This window comes from Muntiacus reevesi, chromosome 19 (assembly GCF_963930625.1).
Source record: "Muntiacus reevesi chromosome 19, mMunRee1.1, whole genome shotgun sequence".
NCBI classification, from domain to species: Eukaryota; Metazoa; Chordata; class Mammalia; order Artiodactyla; family Cervidae; genus Muntiacus; species Muntiacus reevesi.
Window position 1 is genome coordinate 45,409,976 of NC_089267.1, and position 12,021 is coordinate 45,421,996.

Below are 12,021 nucleotides of genomic sequence, written 5' to 3' on the forward strand. Positions count from 1 at the left end.
ACCTTATATTTAAAACAAAATAAACATTTACAGAATGTTGAATAGGAAACAAAAAACTGTTTCAGAAGGCAATCGTGTTCACCTGATGTACAATGAATATCATTTTCCCATTCAGGATCTCGATTTTTAAAAAATTATTTCTGATACAGAACCAATTTATTTTTAATCAAGTATCTGATAAATGATCTATTACATCTTGCAGAACTGAGTACGTCAGACTTTTTTTTCTTCTTCCCCTGAAGTCTTATTACAATTATAAATGAATCCTATCACTATTTTAGGGGTCAGTGCTATAGACCATGGGCTTCCCAGGTGAATTAGTTATAAAGAATCTGCCTGCCCATGCAGGAGATGCAAGATGCGGGTTCAATACCTAGGTCAGGAAGATCCCCTGGAGAAGGACATGGCAACCTACTCCAGCATTCTTGCCTGGAGAATCCCATGGACAGAGGAGCTTTCCAGGCTACAGTCCATGGAGTCTCAAAGAGTCAGACATGACTGAACAAATGAGACCACAACACAGCTCTGGGTCATAACCACTACTAACTAACTCGTATACAAATAAGTCTGTATGTGGGAAAGTCTCTACAATGAGTTATCTTTAAATAAATAACTTACCATTGCCAAGACATATGGAACATGTCATAATGGAACATATATATATGTAGCCATATAGGTACATATATACATAAACACATACACACACATTAAAAAATGACAGATGTCATAAAAATCTCCTTCAGTCTTCAGTTTCTGAAAACATCCTTCTCTAAACTAAAATTAAAAAAAAAAACACACACACACACAAAAAAAAACCCCTGCTTTACTTAAAGTTCTTTTTCTCTTCTCCCTTGGTTATTTTTTTACCTTCTTGCTTTTTACCTGAAATACTCTTTCTTCAGACACTCCCATGACATATTTCCTCAGCTGATTCAAGTCCAAGCTCAAATTTCCCTTTCTAAATATGATCTCTTCTGACAATGTAGCTTAACATTGCAACACTCCCTCTCATATACTCCCTACATGACCCCATTGCTTTATTTCTCTCCATGACACATCACATCTGATCCTATATACAGACATATCTATTTTGTTATTATCACTCTAAACTAGAATGCAAACTCCACAAGACAAAGAAGTTCTGTCTGTTTTGTTCACTCTTGTATCTCCAGTACCTAGAACAGTAGTGACACATAGTAAATGTTTGATAATTATTTGTGAACTAAATAAAGAAATAAATTATTTTTAAAAAACAAATGAAGAAGCAAACAAATGATAAATTAAACATAAAATATTTAGAGCTCTTAGGCTAAGGAAAGTGTCACATTTGCTACACGAGTCATGTGAACATGTTGATAATTGTATTACAAAATTGATGATGAACTATGTTACCAACTAAACTCTTGCATTGTATGCACAAAGAATAGAATTATGAACTCATGTCAGGAGAAGTTAGGGATGGTTACTTCACAAATTACTTTGCAAGAATATTTTAAGGTACACCTGGAGGTGGTGAATAGAACACGGAAAGAGGAGAGCATAAGAAGCCGAGAGAACAATTTGTGCTCAGCAAAGAGATTTGACAGAACAGAGGATGATTGTTGAGGGTGAACCACAGTTATTCAGGGAGAGCTGCAGCATAAGTGTTGAGAAAGGAAAGACCGGGGAAAGAAAACCAGAGGCATGAGAGTGCCAACAAAGAAAGCCATGCATGCCATGCTGTGGATCTGGAGCTCATCTTTCCAAGAAATGATGAGCCACCAAACAGCTTTATACCTGTCCTTTTAAAAAAGACCATTTTGTCTGCATCAGAGACATGAACTTAAATACAGTAGAGGACAGGACATGGTCTAGGTGATTTAGGATAAGGATATTAACTAAAACATCTGGTCAGGGTGGAGGAAGAGGTAAATCTGAGAAATGTGAGATAAAAATGATAGGTATTAAGTGATCAGTTAGAAATGAGGCTTGAGAGGACAAACAAGAATCTAGAATGACCACGAGGAATCTAGCCAGATGAAGACAGAAACCCAGGAGAAAAAGCAAGTTTGGGAATAAAGGCAATACATTTATTTTTTGTTATGCTGGGTGAGATGTCCATATAAAGATGACCAATGGGTGGCTGGATCTATGAGTAGGGCACTTGCCAGAAGCTATCAGAGGCGTCCAGTGGTGAGTCTAGCATACGGGTGAAGAAAGGCATGAGTCAGACGGCAGGCTTCAGGGACAGTGAGGTAAACAAGTACAAAACAGGAAGCCTGGGAATAAAACTTTGAAAAACATGAGTTTTAAGGAGCAGAGAAAGAAAAAAAAACGAGTTTAAGAGTATGAGAATGGGAATAAATGGCTGAAAAGAAGGAGATAGCAAGGAGAGAATGATGGCACAGAGGCCAAACTAGGAGAATTTTATTCTTTCACTAAAGAAAGGAACAGTCAAAATTGTCAACTACATCAGAAGGATAATTTAAGTGCTATCTTTCTCCTGAATAGCATAGAGAGGCAGACAGATAAGATCAGAAAAAGGGTAGGGGAAAAGTAACTACCAAGATGCTCATGCCAATATGTTCCAGATTTAAATACAGAAAACTGGCAGTGTTTGGCCATCACAAGGAGATTATTCTCACTTTATGTCAATTTTTTATTGATTTTCTAATACTGGAAAATATTACTGATCACTGTAGACACTGTAGACATACATGTGTATTTACTCCACTATTGGCAGAAATATGAAATGTATGATTGTTATGGATTAGAAACTGTATATTTATCTTTTAGAGTTGGCATTACTTTAAAGGTTTTAAAACTCAGAGAAAGAATTAGTTCTATGAACATGTTTAAAAATACTATCATGTAATCAGAGTTTAATAATAATATTCCAAACAATTTTGAGGCTTGCTTAAATAGGAATAAAGAACTATGTTCATGCAGAACCAACTTGATGGAAGCATTAATACGCCATGCTACGTAATCACCTATATCCAAATAATTAGGTTTAATTCATAATTGCTAATTATATTCCCACTTGGAACTAAAGAACTTGAAGGCTTTGTACTTAGAACATATAACATAAAATCAAACATCTTAGATCAAATAATCCCAGACCTTGAAATAAAATTAAATTTATTTGGTTATATGTTTTATAACCATTCCAGGCTTTCCTGGAATTACTATATTATTCAAAAGTTAGTAACTTCTAAAAACATATTTTTCACATCAGCATCTATTGAATTATTTAATTGTATTTATTCTATTTAAACAAAGGTACCCCCCAAAGTAAAATAATTTTTACTGTTAGCTGACTTCATGCATGCATGGTGAGTCGTTTCAGTCATATCCAACTCTTTGTGACCCTATGGACTGTAGCCCACCAGGCTCCTCTTTCCATGGGATTCTCCAGGCAAGAATACTGGAGTGGATTGCCATGTCTTCCTCCAGGGAATATTCCTGACCCAGGTATCGAACTGCTGTCGCCTGCCTCTCCTGAATTACAGGTGGATTTTCACCCACTGCACCACCTGGGAAGTCCCATTAGTTGACTTCACATTTTTCTTAAACTAACTTTAATCACACACAGGAGTATGTAGAACATAGTCTATAAATAAAGTTCATTCAAGTCAATAAAGTTAGTAAAGAAATCATTTCTGCTTTTGCTTAGGATAAAGGTCCTCACTTTTTTTCCTATACTCATATCATGAAGTTAATCAAAGTTAAGTTTCTTAAAGTTAACATCTAAAAAATTTTACTGACTTTCCTTCATTAATTAAAAAAATTTACATATTCTCTCTCCTAAATTATTTTCAGGTCTATAGGCGTCTTCATGACTGGCTACTCAGTAGCATAACTCTGAACTTTTCTGTACCATGACCCTGTTTTTTGTCAACTGTCCTCATTTCCTCCTATCACAAAGAAGTCCAAATGGAGAGCAGAGGAATGTCAATGGGAGCATCACATGCCCATATTAAACTTCTATTTTTCAAGATGAATTTCTGTCTCCAATATAACTGTATGATTCAAAGGTGCTTCAAGTTTAATGTGTTAAAAGTCAGACTCATTATACCTTTTCCCGCATTTCTTTTTCTTGTTTTCCTCTTTTCGGTAAATGTGCTGTTGATTAGCGTTGATTAGTAGTCCAGACCAGGAATGGAGTGGTCATTCTTACCGTCTCTCTCTCCACTCCTTCTCTGCTTGTTTACATACTAAGGCCTACAATTTGTATCTCCTAAATCTTCCCAGAATTCTATTTCAATATCCTTCCATCAAAAATTCTTTAATTGAGACTGCTGCTTTTTCAACTTGACTAATTCAGAAATTCTCTTGCTTCTGGTCTTATCCTATTCCCCATATTATCTGAATAGCCTGAATGCATTCTCCATACTATAATCAGAGAAACTACCAAAAGAAGTTCTGACTGTGTCATTCCTGTTCTTAAAATAGACAAAACGAACCAAATAAAAACATAATAACTATCATTATGTCACAATATTTAAGAAAGTGAGTTCTGCAGTTGATAGTGTTGGGTCAAAAATCCAGATCTACCATTGACTTGGGCTTCCCTGGCGGGCTCAGTCTTTAAAGAATCTGCCTGCAACATGGGTTCAAGCCTGGGTTCGATCCCTGGGTTGGAAAAATCCCCTGGAGGAGGGCATGGCAACCCACTGCAGTATTCTTGCTGGAGAATCCCCATGGACAGAGGAGACTGGCGGGCTCCAGTCCATGGGGCTGCAGAGTAGGACATGGCAGAGCAGCTAGGCACAGCACCATTTACTCGCTGTGAAACCTTGGGCAAGTGACCTCAACTTTCTACATCTAACCGTCCTCATACTTTAAAATGCAGGACTGAATAATTTCTTTTTCTTATAGTTAGGAATAAATGGAACACAAGACATGGCTTTTTTTTTTTTTTTTTTCCCACGGCTGCCCTGGGTCTTTGGTTACCTCGTGAACTTCTGTTGTTGCCCTGCAGCATGTGTGGGATTTTCATTCCCCAACCAGGGATCAAATCTGTGTCCCCTGCATTGGAAGGTAGATTTTCAACCCTGAACCACCAGGGAAGTCCCCAAGGCATTTCTACTGTTGACATTTTTAAGCTCTTGCTACCTACATGGGAGCTATAAAGCACTTCGCATATCTCACTAATCATGACAACAATCCCCTGATGTATGATCATCTTCAATTTACAAATGTGTCAACTCATGTCTTTAAAGTCAAGTAACTTGCTGAAAGTTACACAACAGAACCAGGATTTCAATCCACAGTCCAGTTTATGGACATCCCACTCTCTGTGTCCTTTTTGATTGCCTCCGAAAGGTACTGGCTGAGTGTCTGTCTATCCCTGAGGCACTCGATGTGGTTTGAAAAGCAGGTTCACATCAGGCAGACACGACCAGTACTGCTGTAACATGCAAGCTTCGAAGCACAGTAGCTAGGAAAAAGCTCTTTTTGATTTCTCCTACGTTGGCCTTGTATACATCCTCCCTCATTCTTCCTCATCTTCCCTTTCCTGATGATCCGTTGCAATGAAGTACCTGCAATTCCCTGACAGATGAGCTTCCCAAGCATTCTCACATTTGCACGTTACACCCTTAAGCTCCTTCTCTAGTTGAAGCATTTCTTCTTGTGTTTTATAATTTCAAAATTATCACACCTTCTCCAAAATTCTCCTCTGCCTTTAAAACCTTCCACTCCCCTAAATTCTTTTATGTCTATATTCATCTCCTAAAATGTCACAATATTATTTTCTTGTCTCTATCTGCACTTGTTACACTATAATAGTATCCTGCTCACATGCTCTGTCTCCCCCTCACTCAACTCTGAGCACATGGAGACAAAGTTTTATCTATAATCCTGTCTCTCATGCTGAAATAGCATCTGTACCTAGGACACAGAAGATGCTTGATAATGATTGTTCAAATAAGTACATTTTAACCACTGCTAACATATAAGCACAATTCACTCCAGATTACTTATAAAATTTTTGAAATGATAGGAAAAATCATGTCTGTATATCTGAAAATTATTGTTGAATCTACCTATTCAATGGCAAAGTATTAAAAAGCTGTCAAACTAAGTCGACCTTGGACAGATGACTTAATCCATTGGAGCTTCTTTGTCTAAACAATGGGTATGACAATACCTTTTCATGCATTCATTCCTTAAATATTGATTCAGGTATTTCCATTAGCCAGGTAATACTAGGTGCTAGTGATAGAATGGTGGGCAACCTTAGGTTCCAAGCTATTCAGATTTGTATTCGATCTAGTGGAAAATTCAGCCAAGAACAGTCGTTTGTAAAGTAATATGACAGCAAATTTGGAAAACTCAGCAGTGGCCACAGGACTGGAAAAGGTGTTTTCATTCCAATCCCAAAGAAAGGCAATGCCAAAGAATGCTCAAACTACCGCACAATTGCACTCATCTCACACACTAGGAAAGTGATGCTTAAAATTCTCCAAGCCAGGATTCAGCAATACATGAACCATGAACTTCCAGATGTTCAAACTGGTTTTAGAAAAGGCAAAGGAACCAGAGATCAAAATGCCAACATCCGCTGGATCATTGAAAAAGCAAGAGAGTCCCAGAAAAACTTCTATTTCTGCTCTATTGACTATGCCAAAGCCTTTGACTGTGTGGATCACAACAAACTGGAAAATTCTGAAAGAGATTGGAATACCAGACCACCTGACCTGACTCTTGAGAAATCTGTATGCAGGTCAGGAAGCAATAGTTAGAACTGGACATGGAACAACAGACTGGTTACAAATAGGAAAAGGAGTATGTCAAGGCTGTATGTTGTCACCCTGCTTATTTAACTTATATTCAGAGTACATCATGAGAAACATTGGGATGGAGGAAGCACAAGCTGGAATCAAGATTGCTGGGAGAAATATCAATAATCTCAGATATGCAGATGACACCACCCTTATGGCAGAAAGTGAAGAGGAACTAAAAAGCCTCTTGATGAAAGTGAAAGAAGAGAGTGAAAAAGTTGGCTTAAAGCTCAACATTCAGAAAACTAAGATTATGGCATCTGGTCCCATCACTTCATGGGAAATAGATGGGGAAACAGTGGAAACAGTGGCTGACTTTATTTTTGGGGGCTCCAAAATCACTGCAGATGGTGACTGCAGCCATGAAATTAAAAGACACTTACTCCTTGGAAGGAAATTATGACCAACCTAGACAGCATATTAAAAAGCAGAGACATTACTTTGCCAACAAAGGTCCGTCTAGTCAAGGCTATGGTTTTTCCAGTGGTCATGTATGAATGTGAGAGCTGGACTATAAAGAAAGCTGAGCACTGAAGAATTGATACTTTTGAACTGTGGTGTTGGAGAAGACTCTTGAGAGTCCCTTGGTCTGCAAGGAGATCCAACCAGTCCATCCTAAAGGAGATAGGTCCTGGATGTTCATTGGAGGGACTGATGCTGAAGCTGAAACTCCAATACTTTGGCCACCTGATGTGAAGAGCTGACTCATTTGAAAAGACCCTGATTCGGAAAGATTGAAGGGAAGAGGAGAAGTGGACGAGAGGATGAGATGGTTGTATGACATCACCGACTCAATGGACATGGGTTTGGGTGGACTCCGGGAGTTGGTGATGGACAGGGAGGCCTGGCGTCCTGGGGTTCATGGGGTCGCAAAGAGTCGGACACGACTGAGCAACTGAACTGAACTGAACTGATGTTCTCTTGGGAGAGGGTCACAGGAGAACCACAATGCTATGGGAATGTGTTGAGGGAAACCTATTCCTGCTTGGGAGCTGGGCTAAGGACAGCGTTTCTTTGTGACATCTAAGTCAAATGGTACAAATGAATGTGTGGGTGCAAATACCCAAGTGCATGTGTGTGGGTGTTTACTGAGGAGGAGGGGCAGGAGTCAGAATGAGAGAAACACGTGGACAGGACAGGACTTTTCAGAAACCAAAAGAAATTTAATGGCTCAATTTGAAAGACATAAGAGGAATTTAGACTCAAGTTTACACTGAAATAATGGAGAGGTACAGGAACTAGATCACATCAGGTCTTATAAGACTTTCAAAAAAGTTTGACTTTATCCTTAGACCTATTAATAGGATAATGGGTCAGAATTGCATTTTTAAAAATTACTTTTTACTGGATTAGCAGGAACATCAGTTAGGAGGCTGTTAGTAATAATCCAGATGAAATATTTTGACTTAAGAATTAGTTAGAAAGCATGAAAGAAATGAACAGATTTGAGAGTTCTCAGAGGTATAGAATTAAATAACCATTAGAGCTTGTTTGTGGGACCGAAGAAAGGTCGAAATCAAGGCAGATGCTCAGGTTTCTGCCTTGGGCTACTGGTGGGCAGAAGAGCCAGCTCCCTGAGGAAGCAAGGATAGTGAACTGAGAACCTATATCCCTATAATTGGATTGTTTTTACAGAATTGCTCTGAAGATTAAGTGTCATAGTTTATGTACTGCTATGTACATAATACTGCAGTAATAATACTGCTATGTACAATAGCAGTTACCTCAATGCCTAGTGCATCATAGCTGTTTTCTGTAGTCATTTCAACTTCCCTCTTCTCTTTTCCAAAGTTGTACCAGTAATTTAGTAACAAAACTGGGACTAGAATCCCAGACTTCTGTTTACCAGTTCAGAGTTCTTTGTTAATGGACTGCTGATCTATAAACAAAGATGAAACACAGGAATTTTAAAGCAAATATTCATACTTATCTTGGAATTGCTTACAAGCTGAGAGCTATCCAACTTATTTTTAGTTTATATTTAAAATGAATCATATGTTCCAAAATGACTGACAGAAACACAGCTTTGTTTCTGAAGCCAATTCTTTTCCATCATTTTGGACATCATTCAGAGCTATAACAGACTTTCAGGGTGTTTAAAAGCATTCATCCGTGACAACAACAAATGCTAATTATCATAAAAAATAAACAGCTCCTGTTAACATCGTTCTAAGAATTTTTCCTACTCCAGCACTATATTTCATCTATCATCCCATCTGTTTTGGGGGTGGGAACAAAGACTGGATGAAAGTATAATTATCATGTATCAAACTGGACAACAAAACAAAATAGAAATGAATATAAATGGGAGGAAGAGCACACATAATAAATCTAGAAAGGGAAAAAAGAAACATAAATAAAATGCATACTTCATGCCGCAATGAACAGCAGACATATAAGTTCATAATGAAGTTAATAATGTTTGTCTCATTGGGTATAAGGTGGATGTTCTCCCATTTCAGTTCACAGTCCTAGCTGTCATCAGATTTTCTCCCACATGATCAAACAGTCATCTTGCTCACTTGGGAAGTTTACAAATTTTCTCTGTTGGGTTTCTCTGTTGAGTTAAAATTCCACCTTGAGACTTTTAAACATACCCAAACAAACAAACAGAAAAAGCCTATTTCTATATATTTATGAGCACATTTCAAAGAGAATCTTCTATGTATGTTTGAGTGAGTTTTAGCCTCTAAAAAAAAAAAATCAAGAATACCAAAGTTCTCAAAAGTCTGTTAAAGTGAAGAGCTCACATAATACAGAGGTTACAGAGGCAAATATTTCACTACAAATAATACTAAAAACATGAGTAATTTCATGTCCTTAATTAGGAACTAGAAACTCAAGAAGGGCCAGGAGTTTGTTTCTTTTACTGGCAGATACTCACACCTGGCACTGTCCCTGGCACATAGCAGATGCTTCATCAAAATTTGTCGGATTAAATATTGCATAAAATGAAGCATTAACATGCTTTTTCTCCCCTTTGAGGATTTTTAAGGATACCTATAGGAAACTCCAATACTTTGGCCACCTCATGTGAAGAGCTGACTCACTGGGAAAGATCCAGCTGGGAGGGATTGGGGGCAGGAGCAGAAGGGGACGACAGAGGATGAGATGGCTGGATGGCATCACCGACTCAATGGACATGAGTCTGAGTAAACTCTGGGAGTTCGTGATGGACAGGGAGGCCTGGCGTGCTACGATTCATGGGGTCGCAAAGAGTCGGACACGACTGAGCGACTGAACTGAACTGATTCTATGAATAATCCTGTAATGACTCTTAGCATTCATATTGAAATAATCAAAGACTTCTGGAATATCTAAGTATTGATGTCAGCTTCAAGTGTTAGCTGTGGTAAAGTTTCTTTTAAATAGTAACTTAAACTTTTTTAATAAGTTTAATCTCAGGTCAAGTTTCCATTAAAAGTCTATATATCTAATTAACTAACTAACTAACTAACTAACTAACTAACTAACTATATATATATATATATATATATATATATATATATATATATTTATCTGTTTAAATTTATCTCAATGAAGTAAATATTTAGAATAATACTCAAGCAAAAGATCAATTATATACGAAACACTGCTTTGCCAAACTATGATGTGACCTTCATTACAAATCTTATTATCCCTTTATTCAATCACCCAAGAACCACATATGTGAAATAAAAAGGTGAAACCCATATGTATACAAACAGAATAGTAAGGAAAGATGTTATATCATAAACATTTCAGACATTTGCCAACTTTCTTTCTACTATGAGGGGCTTTAAGATAATAAATAAGTGTAAAATATCACATCTAAAATACATATATATGTATTATATATGTGTGTATGTACCATGTGTATGTGCATGTACATATGAGGATATGTAACATTAAGTCAGAATAAAATGTCCTTCTTGCATTATAATGGGAAGGAAAGGAGAAGTAAATAAACAATAGATTCACAATGAACTTATATTCACATTTTGTATATTTCTATATATGACCATTCATAAACATAAGTGGAGCTTTCCAGGTAGCACTAGTGGTAAAAGCCTGCCTAGTTCTGCTGGTGAATCCCACGGATGGAGAAGCTTGGCAAGCTACGGTCGATAGGGTTGCACAGAGTTGGACACGACTGAAGTGACTCAGCACACAAGCAAACATAAGTGGACCAATTTGCCACTGAGCTAGCCCTGGAGCATCATGTCATACAAGCTCAGAGAAACCATTCACACAGAGCCTGCCATTCATAAGTTGACATATATAACTTAACCAATGACAGAAAATAATGATTTAGAATAGAACAATGCAATAAATTTAGTAACTCTGTTTTAAGCTAAAAAACACATCAAAGGTACTTAGGTTATTTTAGGAATTTAAGTATTCTTTCTAAAGTTAAGTTTTAAATAAAAATTTTACTTTTTTAAATAAAAAATGCAAAATTGCACTTGGGTATGTGTGTGCATGTGCTCTGTTGTGTCTGCCCTCTTTGTGACCCAGTGGACTGTAGCTACCAGGATCCTCTGTCTATGGAATTTTCCAGGGAAGAATATTAGAATGAGTTTCCATTTCCTACTCCAGGGAATCTTCCTGACCCCGGGATCACACCGCGCCTCTTGTCTCTTGTGTCTCCTGCACTGGTCGGCAGATTCTTTACCGCTGTGCCACCTGGGAAAAGCTTGCAAAATTACACTATTAATGTATATTTAGACTTACTCTTTCTTATCCCATTTTTTAAAAGATTTCAAATTATTTGCATTGTTTCTCCAACCCTGTAACTCCCTGTTTCTCTGTTCTCTTGGGAGAGCTCCTATCTGTCAGTTTGCAGATGGTCAACTTTATTGGCAAATGGATTCATTTCTGCACATAGTTCTAAATACTGCATTCATAGAGTGTGCTTCAGGTGTATTGGTAGAGAATTTAAATTCAAATGAATTTCACTTTTGATGTAAACATAAAGGCATAGTGAAATGTCCTCAAATAAAATATTTTTAAACTCTAACTTAAAGAGCACTATTTAGACCAGTGATAAACATCTTAATGTGAAATTTCTTTTCACTAGGTAATCATCAAAATAGTATGCAGTTTCTTCACCAATATAACTTCCAAGGAAATTATTACTTTTTTTTAACTTTTTACTTTCTCTGTATTTCTGAGACTTATTTTTATTTGATACGTCAAGATAACCATTCATATATAAAATAACATGTGTTACAATAGGAAAGCAGAGACAACCTCTAGCCAGCAAATATTCATT

The 12,021-nt window shown here is 37.2% G+C and overlaps 1 protein-coding gene across 4 annotated transcripts in view; it reads right to left on the bottom strand.

Moving 5' to 3' along the window:
• Positions 1-12,021, bottom strand: part of GRIK2 (glutamate ionotropic receptor kainate type subunit 2) — a 721,691-nt gene that overhangs the window by 429,278 nt on the left and 280,392 nt on the right. The gene's annotated exons all lie outside the window — the stretch shown is intronic.